Source organism: Chiloscyllium plagiosum, unplaced genomic scaffold, assembly GCF_037043375.1.
Source record: "Chiloscyllium plagiosum isolate Xiang-an unplaced genomic scaffold, Cpla_swu_hap1 HiC_scaffold_21, whole genome shotgun sequence".
Lineage (NCBI taxonomy): Eukaryota > Metazoa > Chordata > Chondrichthyes > Orectolobiformes > Hemiscylliidae > Chiloscyllium > Chiloscyllium plagiosum.
In genome coordinates, this window is record NW_028270159.1 from 51,922,415 (window position 1) to 51,942,315 (window position 19,901).

Below are 19,901 nucleotides of genomic sequence, written 5' to 3' on the forward strand. Positions count from 1 at the left end.
AAGCAAAAAGCACCTCTTCCCATGTTGCCTCCAAATTACCCGAACAATATACTCCATTGGGATGTGTCTCAGCCTAGATGCGAACTCTCCTTCCTGAATGCATGAAGCTTATGAAGTATATGATTCACTCACATTCTGAATTCATGAAAAAGCACAAAAAAAAGCTTGCCTCAAGAGCTTGGAACAAGGGATACTTGGTCATGGATCAAACGTAACAAAATGCTATAAATTAAAGATAACTTTCCAGACACCATTATTACCATCCCCAAGTATGTCCTTTCCTACTACTACCAACAATCTGATTGTTATAGATGCATCTGCCCATGACAGCATTGGTAGGAGTGATCGTCATATAGTCATTGTTGAGAAAAAGTCTCATCTTCACATGGAGGATTTCATCCATCACACTGTGTATCATGAGTACCGTGCTAAACAGCACAGACTTTAAATGGATCTAACAAATTAAAACTGGGCATCGATGAGGCACACCAAATTGTATTTGACTGGCCTGTGACTTCTTGCCATGACATATCCTCTACTAACATTAACATCAAGCCCAGAAATTCAATGGAGATTCAATGCCTAGTTCAATGAAGAGATCAAGGAAGAGCACCAGGCATACCTAAAATTGAGATGCAAATCTGATGGAAGTGAAATAACAGGACTATGTCCATTTTTAGTAGTGGTAGCAGTGCACAATAGACATGGTGAAACTATCATTCAACTAAAAGATCGGATTCAACCTCTACACACCCGCGATATCTCGTTGTGAATGGTGGTGGACAATTAAGCAACTCACTGGAGGCGGAAGCTCCACAATTATCCCTATTCTCAATGATGGCAGAGACCAGCACATCAGTACAAAAGGTAAGCCTGAATTATCTGCAGACCATCTTCAGCAAGAAGTGCCAAATGGATGAGCCATCTCAGTCTCGTCCTAAGGTCCCCATCATCACAACTGTCAGTCTTCAACCAATTTGTTTCACTCCATGTGATTCAAGAAATAGTTCAAGGCAGTAGATACCCCAAAGGCTGTGGATATTGACAATATTCCAGCAATATTACTGAAGACTTCTGTTCCAGAACTAGCCATACTCCAAATCAAACTACTGAAGTACAGTTACAGTGCTATCAGCTACCCAGCAATGTAGAACATTACTCACGTATGTCCTGTATCCTTAAAGCAGGACAAATCCAACCCGGCCATTTGCTGCCCCCATCAGTCTATTCTTGGTCATCAGCAGAGTGATGGAAAAGCTCGTTGACATTGAGTGGCACTTTCAAAACAATAATTTGTTCACAGATGCACGGTTTTGACTTTGCCAGGGCCATTTGGTCCCTGACCTCATTAAACCATGACCCAAACAAGGACAAATGAGCTGAACACCAAAAGTGATGACACTGACTGCCCTTTCTATCAAGGCAGCATTTAAGTAAGAATGGCATCAAGGAGCTAAAGAAAAATTAAAATCAATAGGAATATAGGTGAAAACTCTATTAGTTGGAGACATATCTAGAACAAAGGTAGATGGTTGCAGTTGTTGAATGTCAATCGTATTAGCTTCATTTAAAAGGTTCCTCAGTTTGGTGCCCTAGGTGCAATGATCTTCAATTGCATCATTAAAGAGAGAAAACAGAGATTAACACAGAAACAGAGGCGCTTTGATTCAGTCCTGCAAGGGAGACTGTAGAGTTAAGTGCCGATGAGATTCAACGTAATTTGCAAATTGGATCCACAATTGATTGAGTGGCAGGAAGCAGGAGTTAAGGGTGCTTTCTGCCTGACATCTATTGGGGTCCCACAGAGGTTATTTTGGGGGAATTTGCTGCTTATACTTTATATGAATGATTTAGACTTGAATGTAGGAGGGGTGATCCGTAACTTCACAGAAGTTACAAAAATTGGTGGAATGGCAAATAGTGAGGATAGAAGCTGAGTTTCTACACTGTAGGGAATTTAATCTACAGATTATATGGATTGGTCAAATGGGCTGATCAGTGGCAAATTGATTTCAATCTGCATACATGTAAGGTACTTGGGCTGGACAAACAAGGCAAGGGAATACTTGATCAGAGGGATCTTGGTTTGCATGTGCACGGGTCCTATAAGGTATCAGGACAGATCGATAAAGTGCTTAGGAAGGCATATGGTATACTTGTATGGTACAGAGTTTAAGTACAGGGAGGTTATGCTGAAACTATAGGAAATGTTGATTAGGCCACAGCATGTAGTTCCAATTATATGATCCACAAGGGGGGGGGGGGGGAGGGGAAGCAGCCCCAAGTCGTGGTCCACATAGGCAACAACGAAATGGGTATGAAGAAAGGTGGGGATCTAAGGCAGAAATTCAGGGAGCTGGGATGGGAGCTGAGAGCTAGAACAAACAGAATTGTTATCTCTGGATTGTTGCCTGTACCGCACGCTTGTGAAGTGAGGAAAAGGGAGAGAGCAGAGCTGAACATGTGGCTGCAGGGATGGTGCAGGAAGAAGAGTTTTGGATTCTTGGATAATTGGAGCTCTTTTTGGGGAAGGTGGGACCGCCAAAAACAGAATAGTCTGCAACTGAACCAAAGGGGTACCAATAACCTGGGGGGGGGGGGGTTGAAACTGGACCTGACTGCCTGCAAATGTGGTAGAGGCAGTAACTCCCATAACACTTCAGGAGTATTTGGACATGCATTTGCGCTCCCATGGCATACAAAGTTATGGGATAACTGTTGGAAAATAGGATTAAAATAGTTAGGTGCTTGTTTTTGACTGGCACAGACATGATGAGTCAAATAGCCTTTTTCTGTGCTATGCATCTGTGAGTAAGGATAAGTGGGTCATTCTGACATCGGCAGGCTGTGACTGATGGGGTTTCACAAGTATCAGTACTTCAATCCTAGCTGTTCACAATATATATCAATGACTTTAAGATGGGAACCAAATGTAATATTTCCAAATTTGCAGACGGTACAAACTGGGAATGATGTTTGTTGAAGATGATGTTAAGTTAAATCAGGAATATTTGGGCAGGTTTAAGGAATGGGAGGTTATCCACTTTGGTATGAGAAACAGGTGTTCAGAGTATTTCTTAAATGCTAAATGATTGGAAAGTGCAAATGTATAAAAGGGACCTAGGTCTCCTTGCTGATAGTCAGAAATGACTTCACCTGACAAAGGAGGAGTACTCCAAAAGTTTGTGACTTCAAATAAACCTGTTGGACTATAACCTGGTGTCATGTGACCTCTGATTTTGTCCACCCTCGTCCACCTCCACATCCTTGCTGATAAGCAACTAAAAGGTAATATGCAGGTGCAGCAAGGTATTAGGAAGACTATAATGCTTGCCTTTACTGCAACAAAATTTGATACATGAGTAGTGAAGTCTTGATTCAAGTGTTAAAAGCTTGGTTAGACTGCACCTGGAATACTGTGCAGCGTTGGTCTCCTTATCTCAGGATAGATATCACAATAGAGGGAATGCAATGAAAGTTCACCACACCTGTTCTTGGGATGGGACTGTCCGATGAAGAGGGATTGGGCAAACTGGGTCTGCATTCTCCAGAGTCAAAAAGTGTAATGCTGGAAAAGCACAGACAGACAGTCAGGCACCATCTGAGGTGCAGGACAGTCGACATTTTGAGCACAAGCTCTTCATCAGGAACATTCATGAAACGTCGACTCTCCTGCTCCTCGGATGCTGACTTACCAGCTGTGCTTTTCCAGCACCATACTTTTTGACTCTGATCTCCAGCATCTGCAGTCCTCACTTTCTCCTGCATTCTCTACACTTTCAATGAATGAGAGATAATCTAATTATAATTTACAAAATACTTAATAGAATAAAGGGATTGATCTCTTTCTCAGGGCAAAAATACTTCCTTACTACTACTCTTCCCAAACTCAACCATCCAACAGACAGGAAATAGATTGTGTCAGGAATTCCCTATGACAGCCAAGAATTCACATCCAAAATCCTTGATCAGCAAGACCAAGAATCAACCTGTTCCTGGTGCCATTTATCAGAGGTTTAGTCAAAACCCTTTATCCAGTTTCTCAGCTAAGGCACCTAGAAAAGCACGAGGATAGGTTGATAAAAATGATCAACATGGAAGATGTGGATAAGGAGAAAGCAGAATAGCAATAAGCATTAGACAAAAACAATAAAACACTAATTAATCTATATATTTATCTACTGTAGTATTAAGTTATAATTTTCATCTGATTAAGCATGTGAGGTATTAAATTCTATCATGTTTAGTTTTGGTCAGTTATAAAACACCTTTTGTAAGAAAGAACAGATACATGATCCAGATCTAAAATAAGATCACACATTAATGGGTTTATGACTATTTCTATGGGCCATTCTAACGTAAATACCAGTTGACACGTGAAAATGCTTTGAAATTAATAAAACATTTTATGCATGTACACAGGTGATTTTAAAATGATTTCGTTTTGTAACTTAAAGTATTAAACAGGCCTACTTTTAGGAGGTTTGTATGGTTACTTTCAGTTATAAGTATTTTGCTGTATCTTGCAATTTTACATTTTGCTATTTCAATATATTAACAAAGTGTGATTCTTAGCAATGTGCTTTGTTTTTTGAAGAAGAAAAGAAGTTGGTGTGTTGTTTTGAAAGTATCTTGGTAAATTTGTTACAGGGATCAGCATATATTATGAGTCAGCAACAGTTCTTTCAGTTAAACGATTTTGGCATGCTTTGGAATTTTCTAACATTTAGGTCATTTGGGACAATATTAACCATTAGGATTTGACATTATTTGTTCTCATACAGATGCACAAATTGCTCTGTTGGTGTCTCACTTGACATACCAAGGAGCAAATCAAGAGACATTAGGAAATGATATTAGTAAAATGACTATCACGTTCAAAAAAACCAACCAGGAATGAGCACACATTAGTGTGCCAATCTGAAAATCTGTATTGTCCAAGCATTGGCAAGCCATTCAGAGTTCAGGATACCTCTGATCAAGTGCTGGGGTAGTCGTTAGCAAATCTAGCTAAGCAGTGGTTCTGAGTAATTTGCTGCACAGTGAGAAAAATTGTAGACAGAAGAATAATTTCAATTAATACTTCATCTATATTCAATAGGAAATGGAGCAGTTATATTATCAGGACCAAGGAGAATGCCTGTCCATTGATTAGTTACTTTCAAGCCTTCTAAACATGGAAAGGATGGCTGGGTTACCAGGAACATGCAATAATACCAGAATTGCAAAATGTATAAATCTGTTTGAATTTTTGCCTCAAAAACTGGCTAAATTATTATTTTCAATAATTCACCAATTTTACAACTTTACTGCTGTTAAAGCAATAACGTAAAATATAAACTCTAATTATTATCATTATATAGCACTTTTAATGCAAAATTGATTTTATTGTATGACAGTTGGTAGGTGTTAAAATTACTACAATGCAGATTATTACAACTAATATTGAAATTCTACTTCTGACCATTATTACCTTTTCATCTAAACTGTCCAAGTACACTAAGTCAGTACCTCTATAAGCTCTGCAGATATTTAGTGCTCTTTCCCAAGTAGCTGTTAAAGATGGTTTCCAAAGATAACAGTGATCATTCCTCATATACCAGTCACGATTCCCAGGACAATTAATACCATCTACATAAACAAAAGGTAAACATGATTAAGACTAAATTAGATTTTTAAGATTATTGTTAGATTATTGGTAGTAAAGGAAATGGATCAATAGTGAGTAACTGGAATCGAGGACCTGAGCATCACAACATCACAGCTGACATAACCGATTTGAGGAGCTGAAGACTAACTGCAACTCCAATCATGTCATTACGTTATAATATTAATGATAAATCACAGCTACTTTTGCTTCAAGGAAATATATTATTTATATATTTTTGTTAAGATACGCAAGTCTTCCTTACATTATTTTGTCATAATATCCATTTTTCTGTTTTCATGGCTGCTGTTGTGAAAGATAATAGTGAGCAATTGTAACATTTTAGCCATAAGATATTTGTTCTTGTCTTGAAACAAAAGTGGGACTTGCTGTTGAAGATCTAGACCCCAGGAGGTGCCTCTCGGTTCAGAGACCAGTCAAGAGAATCACTAGGAGTACAGTCTATTTCAGCAAGGTTTACCTGTTTATTACAATGCTGGGCACAAGTTTGTCCAGCAACACAGAGGTTAACAGATTCTGTGTTCCTTGGAGAAACTGCACAATTGAATTTGAACAATAAGCAATTTTATATATTTCTTAAAAGACAGTACAACCTTAATTACAAAGGAAAATCAATGAAATGTAATAAGGTGACATAATATACAGCAGGTTAATCCAATGATATTTCCTGGGAAACAACATTATCGTCTCATATTTGTGGTTCAAAGTTAGTCAGGGTGGTCAGTTAATGTCTTATGATTCATTTTATGAAGACTTAATTGTCTGCTTTATCTTTTTAAATTCAGCTAACTCAGCAAAGCTGGAATGCAGCTTCCAACCATTTTAGCACAGTATTAATCCTGAAGCCATTTTGTTATGTTACTTTATATTGAAAAGTCATTTTGTGGTTAATAAAAGCTCGCATAGATTTGTTGCTCCTGACAACAGCCTAAATCCAGATTTTAGATCCTCATTTACCCGCTTTGGTCATTCTATGACCACACTATAAATGTGAGGGCACAGATCAGATTAATCCAATTGAATGGCTGCCAAAGATTGCCATACTATCTCCTCCTCCGGGCAGGGACCGGGGCAGGCAATGGCATTTCCTCATCTTCGTCTAAGTGGAGAGGAAGCATTTTCTGGGTGGAACCAATGCTGTCAATAGAAGCTAATATTTGAGCAATAATACACTTAACAATAGCAATGCCAACAAAAAGACCAACTAAAACAATAGCAGCATACATAACCATATTGATCAGCCAGTTTTACCATGAGCCAAAACCCCAATCTCCCCATCCAGCACCTTCAAAACCTTCGTTATAAAATATCGTGATACTTTCTTTTTCATCGAGCAATTTAGGTATTAATTTAGACAACGCCAATCCAACCAAATCGGGGTTTCTTGAGTCTAAGGAGGTCACTGCCCTCTCTCTCTTTTTAAACGGAGTTCCCAACTCCAGAAATCCTCTCTTTAAAAACATGGAGGTCCAAACTAAGTAATATTCAAAAGAAATGTTATGTCTAGCAAACGCTTTAGAAGCGTTCCATACTGCTTCATTGGGATTCGGGAAGGGAAAAAGGGTCAATGAGTCTTTTGCCGAAACCAAATATTCTATTGTGACTTTGGAGAAACAAATTGTTAGTGAAAGATAACATTTCCCCTTTTTCTCTTTTTCAGTGTGACCTATTTGAATGGGGGCAAGGCTCACCAGGGTCGCCCATAGCACAACTGGAATCAAACTGGCACACAATACCTTGACAGTGTAAAGACCATTTAGACTTGTTCTGTAAATGAACTGTTCAATCTTTTTGATGCAGTTGACCACTGCAACAGTCAGTCATTCTTGGTAACATTCAGTCTCTCAGCACACAAGGACATTTTTCAGCATAGTTGGTAACAGCCTCTGGTTCTCAGGATCGCACAGGTAAACTGTCCCTTCTTGTGTACCAATGCTGGCAATGGCAGGTCCACACAGCAAGGCAAGTTCAATCTTCATCATCTCCCCCTTTGCAAGAACCCAGGCGGAACGCACAGCAACCTTATCAGCAGTTGGGGTGGTGAGGAGGACCTGGAAGGTCCTCCTTCCCAACGAGGTTGGAGGCGGAGTGTCCACTGTAATAAAGTATATACTATTTCCCCCTTGCCCAACTGTATACAAAATAATCAATTAATATAGGCAGTAGCAAAGAAGGAACACAAACTTGTCCAGTAGGGGTCATCCACATTCTGATTTGAGTATCGAGGGAGTACCTTATTTGAGGCCATAGTTTGTGTTCTTCAGCAGTGGCTTCCTCCGTGATTTCTGTACCTTCCCCAGGTCTGGCATACCTGCCCGTTTACGTGTCTAACCGGGTTTTGCTGGGGGACCAGAAGTTTGGGGTGTAAGGCTGCTGCATCTACTTGCCCACTACTTTAGAAACAGTATCAGTTTCTTTGGCATGAGCTAAGCATCTTGATAATTGCCACATTGTTTGGACAAAACTGCATTACTATAATGCTGCCCCTTGGGGGTTAAAAATCTTCAATGTTCCCACAGGCTCTGAAATTGTGTATCATACTAAAAGCACAATGAAGAGTCAATGTATATTAGTAGATTTTCCTTTTACTAGGACAAAAGCAAGTCAATTCCCCATGTTAGCTCCAAGTTGCATTAAAGACACATCACTCCCCAGTGGCCACATTTCAACGGTTAAAGCAACGGCCAGACATTTGTCCCTGGGTGATTTTGTTGTCTTGTTCCCAGTCTCAAAGGTGAAATGCTGAGGCCTGCCTATTCCCAATTTCAGGGTCCCCTCGGGAAAAAGATTGCTCCGCAGTGGTCACTAGGTGGGCCCTTGAGGTAGGTTCCGCCCCCAGTGGGTATCCTGGTTCCAATCAATCCTATCAGGGCTGGCATACGACATTTGGGATCGTGCGTCGTGGTTCAGTCTGGTTCTGGCCATCACAATAGAAAACCACCGCTCACCTCATTTACAAGTGGAAATTCCTGGACTGCTTCGTACTGCTGGTACAGATCATGTCAGTGACTCCAGGTGGAAAACATTGCAAAAGCATAGGGTTAAACAAAGGTAATTGAACTTCTTGATTATTGTTCAATTGCATATCACTTCCGTCAGACAGATAGCCACATATTTCAGTCTAGTAACACAAGCCATTCGTATTCAGGCTACTCCCAGAATTTTACTGCATTTACATTTGTATCACCCTTGGACATATTAAGCAAATTGGTCCGGTTTGGTCTTGCAGTCAGGGGCATGTTTCATTAACATAACTCTAATTCCCAGGATGGGACCCGGTTTAGGATGGCGCAGGTCACTCATACCTATGATAACCAGCTAAGAAGACTGGATGCTTCATTTTCAAAAGAAGGAAAGGTTTTCAATAAGTGGGTGTTTTAAATTAAGGGTTGGGACAATCAGGAGATATTAGGGCTCAGTGAGAATCTAGGAACAAACTCACCATCCTCAAAAAGGGTCAGAATGCCAGACATAGATTCTACTAGGAATCCCAAGCCTAAAGTTAGAACATAGAACATAGAACAATACAGCACAGAACAGGCCCTTCGGCCCACGATGTTGTGCCGAACGTCTAACCTAGATTAAGTACCCATCCATGTACCTATCCAAATGCCGCTTAAAGGTCGCCAATGATTCCGACTCTACCACTCCCACGTGCAGCGCATTCCATGCCCCCACCACTCTCTGGGTAAAGAACCCACCCCTGACATCTCCCCTATATCTTCCACCCTTCACCTTAAATTTATGTCCCCTTGTAACACTCTGTTGTACCCGGGGGAAAAGTTTCTGACTGTCTACTCTATCTATTCCTCTGATCATCTTATAAACCTCTATCAAGTCACCCCTCATCCTTCGCCGTTCCAACGAGAAAAGGCCGAGAACTCTCAACCTATCCTCGTACGACTTCCTCTCCATTCCAGGCAACATCCTGGTAAATCTTCTCTGCACCCTCTCCAAAGCTTCCACATCTTTCCTAAAGTGAGGCGACCAGAACTGCACACAGTACTCCAACTGTGGCCTAACCAAAGTCCTGTACAGCTGCAACATCACTTCACGACTCTTGAATTCAATCCCTCTGCTAATGAACGATAATACTCCATAGGCCTTCTTACAAACTCTATCCACCTGAGTGGCAACCTTCAAAGATCTATGTACATAGACCCCAAGATCCCTCTGTTCCTCCACCTGACTAAGAACCCTACCACTAACCCTGTATTCCGCATTCTTATTTGTTCTTCCAAAATGGACAACCTCACACTTGGCAGGGTTGAACTCCATCTGCCACTCCTCAGCCCAGCTCTGCATCATATCTAAGTCCCTCTGCAGCCGACAACAGCCCTCCTCACTGTCCACAACTCCACCTATCTTCGTATCATCTGCAAATTTACTGACCCACCCTTCGACTCCCTCATCTAAGTCATTAATAAAAATTATAAACAGCAGAGGACCCAGAACTGATCCCTGCGGAACTCCACTTGTAACTGGGCTCCAGGCTGAATATTTACCATCTACCACCACTCTCTGCCTTCGACCGGTTAGCCAGTTTTCTATCCAATTGGCCAAATTTCCCTCTATCTCATGCCTCCTGACTTTCCGCATAAGCCTACCATGGGGAACCTTATCAAATGCCTTACTAAAATCCATGTACACTACATCCACTGCTCTACCCTCATCCACATGCTTGGTCACCTCCTCGAAGAATTCAATAAGACTTGTAAGGCAAGACCTACCCTTCACAAATCCGTGCTGGCTGTCCCTAATCAAGCAGTGTCTTTCCAGATACTCATAAATCCTATCCCTCAGTACCCTTTCCATTACTTTGCCTACCACAGAAGTAAGACTAACAGGCCTGTAATTCCCGGGGTTATCCCTATTCCCTTTTTTGAACAGGGGCACAACATTCGCTACTCTCCAGTCCCCTGGTACCACCCCCGTTGCCAGTGAAGACGAGAAGATCATTGCCAACGGTACTGCAATTTCCTCTCTTGTTTCCCACATAATCCTAGGATATATCCCGTCAGGCCCGGGGGACTTGTCTATCCTCAAGTTGTTCAAAATGTCCAACACATCTTCCTTCCTAACAGGTATCTCTTCTAGCTTACCAGTCCATTTCACACTCTCCTCTTCTACAATACGGTCCCTCTCGTTCGTAAATACTGAAGAGAAGTACTTGTTCAAGACCTCTCCTATCTCTTCCGACTCAATACACAGTCTCCCACTACTGTCCTTGATCGGACCTACCCTCGTTCTCGTCATTCTCAGGTTTCTCACATACGCATAAAATGCCTTGGGGTTATCCTTGATCCTATCCGCCAACGATTTTTCATGCCCTCTCTTAGCTCTCCTAATCCCTTTCTTCAGGTCCCTTCTGGCTATCCTGTATCCCTCCACTGCTCTGTCTGAATCCTGTTTCCTCAACCTTATGTAAGCCTCCTTCTTCCTCTTTACCAGACATTCAACCTCTCTCGTCAACCAAGGCTCCCTCACACGACCATTTCTTTCCTGCCTGATAGGTACATACATATCACGGACACGTCGTATCTGCTCTTTGAAAAAGTTCCACCTTTCCACCACATCCTTCCCTGACAGCCTATGCTCCCAACGTATGCTCCTCAAATCCTGCCTTACAGCATCGTAATTTCCCTTCCCCCAATTATAAAATCTACCTTGTTGTGCGCACCTATCTCTCTCCATAACCAAGGTGAAAGTCACAGAATTGTGGTCACCATCACCAAAATGTTCACCCACTAACAAGCCCACCACTTGTCCCGGTTCATTACCGAGTACCAAATCCAATATGGCCTCCCCTCTGGTTGGACAATCTACATACTGCGTTAGAAAAGCTTCCTGGACACACTGCACAAACACCGCCCCATCCAATCTACTTGATCTAAAGAGCTTCCAATCAATATTTGGGAAGTTGAAGTCGCCCATGACTACGACCCTGTGGCTTCTGCACCTTTCCAAAATCTGTTTCCCAATCTGTTTCTCCACATCTCTGCTGCTATTGGGGGGCCTATAGTAAACACCCAACAAGGTGACTGCACCTTTCCTATTTCTGACTTCAGCCCATACTACCTCCAGAGGCAGATCCCCCTCAAACTTCCTTTCTGCAGCCGTTATACCATTTCTAATTAGCAATGCCACCCCCCCTCCTTTTTTCCCACCCTCCCTAATCTTACTGAAACACCTGTAACCAGGAACCTCCAACAGCCATTCCTGTCCCTCATCTATCCACGTTTCCGTGATGGCCACAACATCGTAGTCCCAGGTACCGATCCACGCCTTAAGTTCACCCACCTTATTTCTGATACTCCTTGCGTTGAAGTATACGCACTTGAGCCCATCTCTGTGTCCGCAAGTAGTCCCTGTCAGTGCTACCTTCTCCACAACCTCCCTACAGTCTTGGGCATCCTGACACACAGCTAGCTTACTTGCTGGACTACAAGTCCGGATCCCATCCCCCTGCCAAATTAGTTTAAACCCCCCCCGAAGAGTGCTAGCAAACCTACCCCCCAGGATATTGGTGCCCTTCTGGTTCAGGTGCAACCCGTCCTGTTTGTACAGGTCCCACCTTCCCCAGAATGCAGACCAATTGTCCAAATATCTGAAGCCCTCCCTCCTACACCAGCCTTGCAGCCACGTGTTCAGCTGCACTCTCTCCCTATTCTTTGCCTCACTGTCACGTGGCACCGGCAACAACCCAGAGATGACGACTCTGTCTGTCCTAGCTTTTAGCTTCCAGCCTAACTCCTTGAGCTCTTGAATGACCTCCCCACCCCTCTTCCTACCTATGTCGTTGGTGCCAATGTGTACCACGACTTCTGGCTGCACACCCTCCCCCTTAAGGATTCTGAAGACACGGTCTGAGACGTCTCGGACCCTAGCACCCGGGAGGCAACAAACCATCCGTGAGTCTCGCCCATGTCCACAGAACCGCCTGTCCGTCCCTCTAACTAGAGAGTCCCCTATAACTAGCGCTCTCCTCCTCTCCCCCTTTCCCTTCTGAGTCTCAGAGCCACAGACCCCTTCACTGCAGCTTACACCTGCAACGCTGTCCCCCCCAACAGTTTCCAAAGCTGTATACTTATTTTTTAGGGGAACGACCACAGGGGAACCCTGCACTGCCTGCTTCTTCCCCTTCCCACCTCTAACTGTTACCCAGCTACCTCTGTTCTCCGGCGTAACTATGTCCCTGTAGCTTCTATCAATCACCCTCTCAGCCTCTCGAATAATCCTCAGTTCATCCAACTCCAGTTCCAGTTCCCTAACTCGTTCGGTGAGGATCAGGATCTGCCTGCATTTCCTGCAGACGAAGTCGGCAGGAGTATCGGTGGTCACCCCTACCTCAAACATCCTGCAGGAGGAACATTCCACCGCCTGCGCTGCCATGACTGTACACTTTCTCCAAAAACAAGAACACTGAGTCAATAACACTGAGTCACTTACCTGGGGTCTAGAACACACCCACTCAAATACTAATCACTTACCTTCCCGCCCAGCTATGCGCTCCAACCTCACTTCCGCTGCTCCCACTCAAATGACCGTTGGTGATTAAAGGGTGAGTATTTATACTCACAGTTCTCCTTCCCGGCTGCCCCTCTGTTTGCCGTCACTTCCTCTGTTGCTCCCGCTCTTTTTGTGAAGAGAGAAAAAAAAACACCGCTGCCCGCTACAGGTAAGTAATTTTGAAACAAACTGTCTTACCTTAGCTGTAGTCTCCCGGGTTCGCCTTTACTCGGCCGCTGCTCCCACTCAAATGGGAGTTCTTTATTTTGCAGTATTGTTGCCTTAACCCTGTTTATATTTTCCTCAACCTTAGTGACCTTACAGTGTTTCTCATGTCCCTTTTATTTTTCATATACCCATTCACAGTCACCTCCCAACTCTTGGGAGTTCCTGCTGCTATAGATAGGTCTATCCCCCAATCACATGCAGAATTTCTTCAACTGGCCAGTAAGGTAGCTTTCCATTCTTTAGTTAACAACGAACTAATGCAGCTATACTTCAAATTAATCATGAGGCAATGAAACAGGTCACTGACAAGGTGTAAAAGAATAAAACCAAGCAATCCTGCCTATTAATTTTGATTGTGAGATTCAGGCTAATACAATTGACTATGAAAAATAATAAATAAATTATTTGTAATTCAGGAGGTGGGAACCGAACAAGTGACTAAGACATTTTAAAAGTCATCAATATAAATTGGAAATTCTTTTATTCAGTATTCAATATTTAAAACATAAAATGTATAGTTTTCAACTTTGAAATCCACTATAATTACCCAGTTCTAGTCCCTTAATTTAAAACCAAAATTAGGTTCCTTAAGTGGTCCTGACCAGTCAATGCTCATTTACAGTGCCATAGATCGTGAAATGACTGCAACTGCTTTAAAAGGTCTTGTCTACTCAGATGATAAAAAAAACTTCTAATGCATGAATAATGGTGGAATCCAAGGACACAGATATTAACCATAGGGTATTAATTTTGTTACATGATTTATCACAACCTAATGTTAAACTGAAACTTCAATTGTCATTGAGGGAGGGGACTGACACATCATAATCACTAATGAAACACAGCAGCGTTAAAATTAAGTGGAAGCAAACGAGTCTCAAACAGAAAAGAGGTTATAATGTTGTCTTCCTCCATATTAAACGGAGTTGAAATTGAATAAGGTTGGCTTTCATGTAAGGATAAAAGAGATTAGTTAGAAACTGACAGTAGGGCAGTATGTAAGAAGAACAGCAGTTAATATTTCATTTCATAATCAATGAAGGATCCTTAACCTTAAAAGAAATCATGTTAAATTTCCAAAACGCAAATCAGTTTCAAAACAGTCCAGGACCTTGAGCTCCAGGGAACAAAACACCAACATTCAATCACCAACAAACAAATGTGCATTCAAACCGAATCACAAAGGGTAAAACTTTCTACAAGCTGTAGGGCTTTCTGTCTGTCTTTCTCACATACACACACACACTTTCCAGCCTTCTTCATATCTCAGTTTTCAGCTTTTGTTTAGTCCTTTCTTGTAAGGGTAATGAGGCCCTCACATTCCAGAACAGTCAACGTCAGGGAGTTTAGTTTCATAAATCCTGGCTGTGGCACATAAGTTCTTAACCAAGTGTGCAAAATTTAAATACCTCTCATCCGTTCCATTTGCAATTCTAACAATATTTTCAAGGCAAGTTTTTCGAGCCCCTGCATTCGCCCACAACCCAGGGGAAATACAATGGAGTCTTTACTAGTTGCCCAATGTGTCCTGTATGCCAAATTCATTAAAGTCTGGATATCCTGAAGCAGGCAATTATAATTACAGCAGATTTGTACTAGCCAATTAAAACTAATGTTGGGTAATGAATGGATCGGGGCATCTTGAAGCATGATGTGAACCTCAGCGTGGGTACAGGGCTTATCAAATGGGGTTGTGCCTGTCATAACCCTGGGGCAAGCAAATTCTCTATTACTAATTTTTTAAATCTTAAGATGCTTTCAGCAGATTATGCACATTTGTATGGACCCTAGGACCCTGTTGAGTACTCATACTAGTATCTTGTGGCTGAGTAGCAAGAATTGTATCAGCATTTCTAACAGCAGTTTTGTCCCTAGCCAGCTTTCTATTTTTTTTAAACACAACAAACGCATCAACCACCCTCCATATTTCATAAACAAAGATAAAAAACACCAAAATGGAGAGAGAAAAAACAAAAAGCAGCAAAGCAAGACAAGCCAAGCCGAACAGATACGACAGAAATAAACTCGACATAAAACTTCCAGAAATCAACAGCCTGACAACGAGCAACAAGACTAATGATTTCTGCAGAACATTCCCGACATTCTAAAAGCCTGACAGTTTCATTATAGCATATTGCGATACTTCTTTAATTCACAGAACAATTTAAGTATCAACTAAAACAACGCCAATCCGACCGAATGTTATTGCTCTCTTTTGTTCCTCACAGGACCCCGCCAGATCTCATTTATCTCTTTTTCTTATTTTACCGAGACCGCTCCTTTACGAGCTGGACTGAGATGATAGACAGCAAGGGGTCAGGTCAATCACTACTTGAATGAGACGAAAACCAGACGGACATGAAAAAAACTCACGTCTGGGTGGCCGATTCCTCAACACTCAAAAGTGAAGGACTCAAGGCTCTTTTACCACTGTCCACAATCTGTCCGTGCCGTATCCGAGTCACAGGCATCATATGAGGGTCTCGACTCCCAGGAGGGGCTTCTCAGTATCGAGATCGGTCAAAAGAATCACTCGGGAGTACGGTCTATTTCAGCAAGGTTTACCTGTTTATTACAACGCCGGGCACAAGTTTGTCCAGCAACAGAGGTTAACAGATTCTGTGTTCCTTGGAGAAACTGCGCAATTGAATTTGAACAATAAGCAATTTTATATATTTCTGAAAAGACAGTACAACCTTAATTATAAAGGAAAACCAACGAAATGTAATAAAGTGACATAATGGGCAGCAGGTTCATTCAATCCTGGGAAACCGTATTGTCTTACGCACATTATCGTCTCATACTGGTTGTTCAAGATTAGTCAGGGTGGTCAGTTAAATTCATTTTATGAAGACTTCATTGTCTGTTTTATCTTTTTTAATTCAGCTAGCTCAGCAAAGCAGAAATGCAGCTTCCAACCATTTTAGCACAGTGTTAATCCTGAAGCCATTTTGTTATGTTACTTTATATTGAAAAGCCATTTTGTGATTAATAAAAGCTTGCATTGATTTGTTGCTCCTGAAGGCTCCATGCGTCTAAAGTGCTACTGTTAGCTGGCTCAGTGTAGCCCATATGAAATTATTTGGTTACTCCATGTCGCTAGGCTTTTGAGGATTGGAGAGGCCCTGGGGAATTATCAGCCTCGTGGAGTTTAAAGGAAGTTGTCTGTTGAGTAGATAGCTAGCAGCTGGATAAGGGAAAACATGTAAACAGTGGCAGTTCACTGAAGCTGTTGGTGAAAAAGCTAGAGACATGCTGCTAAGTAGGTGCTTGTAAAGTCTGAAGAATCCTGGAGAACCCAGTCTCTGAAAAAAGTATTTAACTACCAGGACTGAAGAGTCAGTCAAACAGCCTGGGTCAGAGGGGGTTTGAGGAAGTTCAGAGGCTACATGTTCAAATCTGAACATCTGATATCTCTTGTGAGGGAAATAATGTTACAATGAAATTTGTTGGTGCACAGTATCATTAAAATCTGGATGAGTTACTGAAAAATCCATCATTATAGTGTGGAAACAGGCCTTCGGCCCAACAAGTCCACACCAATCCTCCAAAGAGTAACCCACCCAGACCCATTCCCATACCCTATATTTACCGCTGACTAATGCACCTAACACTATGGGCAATTTAGTATGGCCAATTCACTTGACCTGTACATCTTTGGCTTGTGGGAGGAAGCTAAAGTACCTGGAGGAAACCCACACAGACACAGGGAGAATGTGCAAACTCCACACAGACAGTAACCCAAAGCGTGAATCGAACCTGGGTCCCTGGCGCTGTGAGGCAGCAGTGCTATCCATTGAGCCACTGTGCCCTCCCATCTTGATGACGTCTGTTGCTTGATGTGCTCTGAGGTATATTCAACCATGGTGTGTCTGTTAACTAGTAGCTACTTCATCAATTCTGGATTTTAGAGAATAGGTTTCATGTACATATAGTAGACTGCATTACTTTCTAACTTTCAGTAGCAAAATTTATTTTGCTTGTTCAAGACTGTGGAATCTTTTGATTTTATAATCTTTGTAAGTACCTGGAATTTCAAACTTTGTCTACTTTAAGTAAAAATGGTAATCATCCCTAATCAGAAAATAACATTACTTGGCAGTATGACTATTCTTACCATTCCTTTGTAATATAAACTCATGATCTCTGACAATTACACAATAGCTATGAATAGAATAAGGAGACGGCAAAGTAACTTTGGAGAAGCCTGGCATAATCATCTGTGTTGAAAGCTACAGACAGGTCAAACAGGATGTGGAGGGCAGTTTACTTATGTTATAGTTACATTGCATACTTCAACAAAACAGCAATTGCTGAAGAAACTCAGCAGGTCTAGCAACATCTGTGGAGAGAACGCAAAGTTAACTTTGACTCCAGTGACCCTTCTTCAAAACTGATAGTAGCTAGGAAAAGGGGATATATGCTGAAGTGGGGTGTGTGAAAGGAGTGAGTGAATAGGTGGAGATAGAGCCCACAGAGTGAGAAAGACAGTTAGGTAAACAAGGGGATGGATTAAAGTATGCCAGGAAGAATGAAAAGCTGAAAATGGGGATCAGAAAGTGGTGAAAATGAGTTGGCTGTGCTGAAAGCAGTCCATATTATGACAGGACCTGGGATGTGAGGTTGGGAAAAGGACATAAAAGTGGTGTTCAGGTTCTAAAATTATTGAATGTGATATTGAGTACTGAAGGCTGAAGCATTCCTAAGCAGAAAATGAGAAGCTGTTCTTCCAGCTTGTGCTGAGCCTCACTGGAGGAGTGGTGCAGGTTTGGCCAGGGAACATTCATGTTGAAATGGCAGGCAATTAGAAACTTGGTGTCATTTTGAAGACAGATCATAAGTGTTCTGCACAGCAGTCATCCAGTCTGCCTTTTATCTTCGTAATTTGGAGGAAACCACATTGTGAACAATGAATACAGCAGACTTGATTGAGTGAAGTGCAAGTAAATCTCTTGCTTCACCTGGAAGGTGTGTTTGGAGCCTTGGATAGTGAGAAGGGAGGAAGTAAATAGTCAAGTGTTGCACATTCTGCAATTGCATGAGAAGGTGCGGTGGGGATATAGGGAGGTGCTGGGAGTGGAGAAGGAGTGGAGTCTGCAAAATGATGTCAAAGGGGGAGAACGGTATGTTTCTGGTGGTGGCAGAATTGGTGGCTTATGATCCTTTAGATGCTGGTGGGTGGGAATTAAGGAGCAGAGGCACCCTAAGTGTATTGTGGGAGGGAAGAGAAGGGGTTAGAGCAGTAGTGTGGGAAAGGCATTAAAGATAGCTGAGGACCTTGTCCAATACAGTTGTGGAAAAAGGAGACTATTTCTGAAGACCCCTTGCGGAAGGTGGCATCATCAGAACAAGTGCAACAGAGATGAAGGAACTTGAAGAATGGAATGGTGTCTTTACAAGAAGCATGATGTTAGGATTATTAGTCCAGGTAACTGTGGAAATCAGTGGATATTAGTGGTCAGCCTATCCCAGAAATGGGAACAAAGATGTTGAGAAAGAAAGGGAGGAGTCAGAGATGGACCAGGTGAAGTTGAAAGCAGGGAGGAAATTGGAAGCAAAATTGATAAATTTCTCCAATTCTGAGCAAAAGAAGGAAAAGTGATATGGATGAAGTAATCAATTTTCTGCAGAAATATTTGTGGGGAGGGACCAGAGTAGGATTGGATCAAGGAATGTTCTTTGTAGCCCAAAAATGGACAGGAATAATTGGGGCTCATGGCCTCATCCTTACTCCGAAGTGAGTGAGAAGAGTTCAAAGGAAAACTTGTTCAAAGTGAGGATGAGCTTGTCCAGATGGATGAGGGTGGTGTAGGATGGAGATACTTCAGGCATTCTTTCCAGGAAGAAGCAAAGAGCCCTAGCATCATCCTGATGTAAAGGGATTGCATATCCATGGTGAAAAGGTGCAAGGCTGATGTCCATGACTGGAAATTCTGAAACTGATGTAAAGCCTCAGAAGAATTGGACATGATAAATGAAAAGGAATTGGTCAAGGCAAGAAAAAAAATGACATATCAAGGTAGGAGATCGTAAGGCATCTCCTATTCTGTGAGGCAGGAATAGGCAGAAATAATTAATCTCCCTGGGCAGTCCTGTTTGTGAATGTTGGGAAGGAGTAGAAGTAGGTTGTAAGGGGTTGGAGGACTGTCAGCTCAGAGGCAGGGGGCAAGGAGTGCACCACCACATAAGATGACATTAGTGACCATTGTGGGAACAATAGCCTGTTGTTTGATGGTAGGGTCATGGTCCAGGGGAGAGAGGAACAGATGCAACGTGGAGGTCATATACCAGATACAGCAGCACCATCCCTGTTGGCAAACTTGATTACAAAGTCAGGTTTGTATCTAAGAGCATGGAGTGTAGTCAGTTCAGGGAGAGATAAGTTCAAATATGTGAGAGGCAGATAAATAAAGACAACAAATGTCACATCAACAGTTCTCAGTGAACAGGCAGAGTGCAAGTAAAAGACCAGAGGGAGGGATCCAGGGGAAGGGAG

General features: G+C 42.1%; 1 protein-coding gene across 1 annotated transcript in view; it reads right to left on the reverse strand.

Moving 5' to 3' along the window:
- LOC122564717 (uncharacterized) overlaps positions 1-14,855 on the reverse strand; it is an 84,305-nt gene extending 69,450 nt beyond the window's left edge. Inside the window, exons 1-2 of the mRNA XM_087998657.1 lie at positions 14,815-14,855; positions 5,512-5,631 (exon numbers count right to left, since the gene is read on the reverse strand). The gene's annotated coding sequence lies outside the window, so the exon portion shown is untranslated. The remainder of the gene's footprint in view (positions 1-5,511; positions 5,632-14,814) is intronic.
- Positions 14,856-19,901: the final 5,046 nt, after the last annotated feature.